The sequence below is a fragment of the Bos taurus genome, chromosome 3, assembly GCF_002263795.3.
Source record: "Bos taurus isolate L1 Dominette 01449 registration number 42190680 breed Hereford chromosome 3, ARS-UCD2.0, whole genome shotgun sequence".
Taxonomy (NCBI): domain Eukaryota; kingdom Metazoa; phylum Chordata; class Mammalia; order Artiodactyla; family Bovidae; genus Bos; species Bos taurus.
This window is the reverse complement of record NC_037330.1, coordinates 43,097,309-43,100,658: the sequence shown is the minus strand read 5'-3', so window position 1 is coordinate 43,100,658 and position 3,350 is coordinate 43,097,309.

The window sequence follows — 3,350 nt, the reverse complement described above, 5'->3', positions numbered from 1 at the left end:
AGGAGTGGACTGAAGGCAGAATTGTTTTCAATGTGACTCCCAGTGATGAAAATCCTCAGACTGTAGCTGGGTGAAATTTAATGTCAGCCTAATTCTAATTTTAGTTCATGGACAAAGCTGAGAATAGCAAAAATCACATGGAGCTTCTGTGCAAAGGACCAACTGATAACACATGTGAGTGCATTCCGTGTACTGCAAAATGCGGTGCTGCAGGTATTATAAAACTATCTCCAGCATGCATGCTAAGTTGCTTCAGTCATGTCCGGCTCTTTGTGAGCCTATGGACTGTAGCCCACCAGGCTCCTCTGTCCATGGAATTTTCCAGACAAAAATACTTGAGTGAGTTGCCATTTCCTACTCCAGAGGATCTTCTTGACCCAGGGATTGAACACATATCTCCTGCGTCTCCTGCATTGGTTGGCAGATTCTTTATCACTAGCAACATCTGGGAAGCCCCAATTATTTCACAGAAATTCTCTAATGCCTCTATAGTGAATAAGTTCAGAGAGTTGTGGGGTTTCTCAAGATCACAGAAACAGTAAAGGAGATCACAGAACCTAAACTCTATAATCTCCCTGTCCAGAGAACTGGCACCATTCCACACACAGCTGCCTTGAATACATTCATAAGTCAACACCGAAGTTCAGGGAGGAGCTTTTTTTCCATTAAAAAGAAGACTAAATTGTCCCCTTGGAAACAATTTAGATTTATTTCTGCGTTTGGCACTGTCTACAATTAAATTTTAATTTGACCATATTTATAGGAAATCCACAAATTTCAAAGTTTCTCTTCTCTTATCTAGCCTCTTATTTTCCATAATGCAGATCCAGGAGGCAACAGGGCAGGGAGTGAGACAAGTTGAGAAGTTGTTAAACTGACCTACACTAGAGAAATGGCAGGGAGAGTGGGAAAAAAGTGAACAGATTTATGAGCTATTTATGAGGAGATTAGACAATTTTGGTTATTTGAAGACAATAAGGGATTCGAAAGGGTTTCTCTGGTAGCTCAGCTGGTAAAGAATCTGCCTGCAATGCAGGAGACCCCAGTTCAATTCCTGGTTGGGAAAATCCCCTGGTGAAGGGAAACGCTGGGGCTCCCCTTGTGGCTCAGACTGTAAAGAATCTGCCTGCAATACAGGAAACCTGGGTTTGATCCCTCGGTTGGGAAGATCCCCTGGAGGTGGCATAGCAACCCACTCCATATTCTTGCCTGGAGAATCCCATGGACAGAGGAGCTTGGCAGACTACAGTCCATGGGGTCGCAAAGAGTCAGACACGACTGAGCAACCAAGCATGCACACAAGGGATTAGAAAGAAGAGATAAGGCATGTATAGTGACTATCTGTCATTCATGGCTGCCCATATCTTCCAAACACCCTCTCCATAGCTTGATAACCCTTCCCCCCCCGCCCCCCATTGTGAATTTACTCTACCAAGATAGAATTAGGGGGAAATATCCCAATCTCCCTTGCTACTGGATTAGGGATGTGACTAAGATTTTGCTAATCATCTACTTTGATTTAGAGGCAAAGTAGGTGAAGACACAGGCTGAGTGACCAGAGTCCATTTTTGCTGGTGTGGGTACAGCAGAGAAAATATATTCAAGAGTTAGTTTGGGCAGCAAGAGTTTCTAGAACACAGTAGATGAAGCTGGTTCTGGGGACAGCCTCAACAGCCCCCTCACCAGGCCAGTTCCGTAATGTAGTTCCAGGAGTTGTTTTGTGAACTAACATCGCTTCCTTAAATCTGCTTGGGAGAATTTTGTTATCTGCATTTGAAAAACTGACACAAGTATTGTAACTATGTCTTGTTAGATTTCCAAAAATATTCTTATTCTGCTATTTATTCATTTACCAATTTCAGAATCACCTATTGACTTTGTACCATGAAAGATGAGTATTCTGTTGTCTTAAACCACCCATCATTATCCTACAGTTCCCCTTCTCCTGTCCTCTCCTAGTTCTACTATAATTTTTGTTAAATCAGTAGTGATCATTATTATTATGAAAATATTATTCATAGATGAACTAAATAGTAGATATGATTACATTTCTTTGTTTTGGTACTTTCTGTGTTTTCTGGAGTTAAGTGTACTTTTTAAACTTTTTAAATTTCCTGTGTATGTTTACCATATCTTTATACACTTGAATGTCCCAATTCCCACTGTATGTAGCTCAGACAAGTTACTTAATCTCCCTGTGCCTCAGCTCCTTATTGGTAAAATGTAGATAAAAATAAGAGCTGCTCATGGGTTTTCATGAGGATTAAGTGAGTTAAGATATGAAAGAGCTTGCTACTGCTAAGTCACTTCAGTTGTGTCCGACTCTGTGCGACCCCATAGACAGCAGCCACCAGGCTCCCTATCCCTGGGATTCTCCAGGCAAGAACACTGGAGTGGGTTGCCATTTCCTTCTCCAATGCATGAAAGTGAAAAGTGAAAGGGAAGTCGCTCAGTCGTGTCCGACTCTTAGCGACCCCATGGACTGCAGCCTACCAGGCTCCTATATCCATGGGATATTCCAGGCAAGAGTACTGGAGTGGGGTGCCATCGCCTTCTCTGATGAAAGAGCTTGGACAATGCCTGAAGATAATAAGTCTTCAATGAGGGTTTGTTATTTTTTCCACCCTCCAACAGTGGAGCCAATGGAAGAGCTGGGTGTGGATGTCAGTGCTGAAGATTGTCTAAGTTTAAAAGAATTTTCCTCTGAGTCTGAGATAAAACAATTTTTTTAAAGCCTTGATTGAATTTGTTATAACATTGCTTTGGTTTTTGGTGGCACAGCATGTGGGATCTTAGTTTCTCAACCAGGAATTAAACCTGCACCCCCTGCATTGGAAAGTGAAGTCTTAGCCAGTGGACCACCAGGGAAACCCTAAACTGAGATAAAATTAAGAAGACAGCTTCACAGTGGAGGGGAGATAAATGAGCTCATCTAGCTTAGCTGGTAAAGAATACACCTGCAAGACAGGAGACCCCAGTTCAATTCCTGGGTCACGAAGATCCCTGGAGAAGGGATAGGCTACCCACTCCAGTATTCTTGGTGGCTCAGATGGTAAAGGATCTGCCTGCATTGTGGGAGACCTGGGTTCAATCCTTGGGTTGGGAAGATCCCCTGGAGGAGGGCATGGCAACCCACTCCAGGATTCTTGCCTGGAGAATCCCCATGGACAGAGGAGCTAGGTGGGTTACAGTCCATGGGGTCGCAAAGTCAGACACGACTGAGCTGTGCTTAATAGCTAAATGGCTCCACTCTTCACACAAAGTTAGTATCTCATTTTAATGTTAAACACATTGGTCTATCCTCTCCTCTCATTGTGTGTTTCCAGCTGCTTGTTACCCAGGTTTGCATT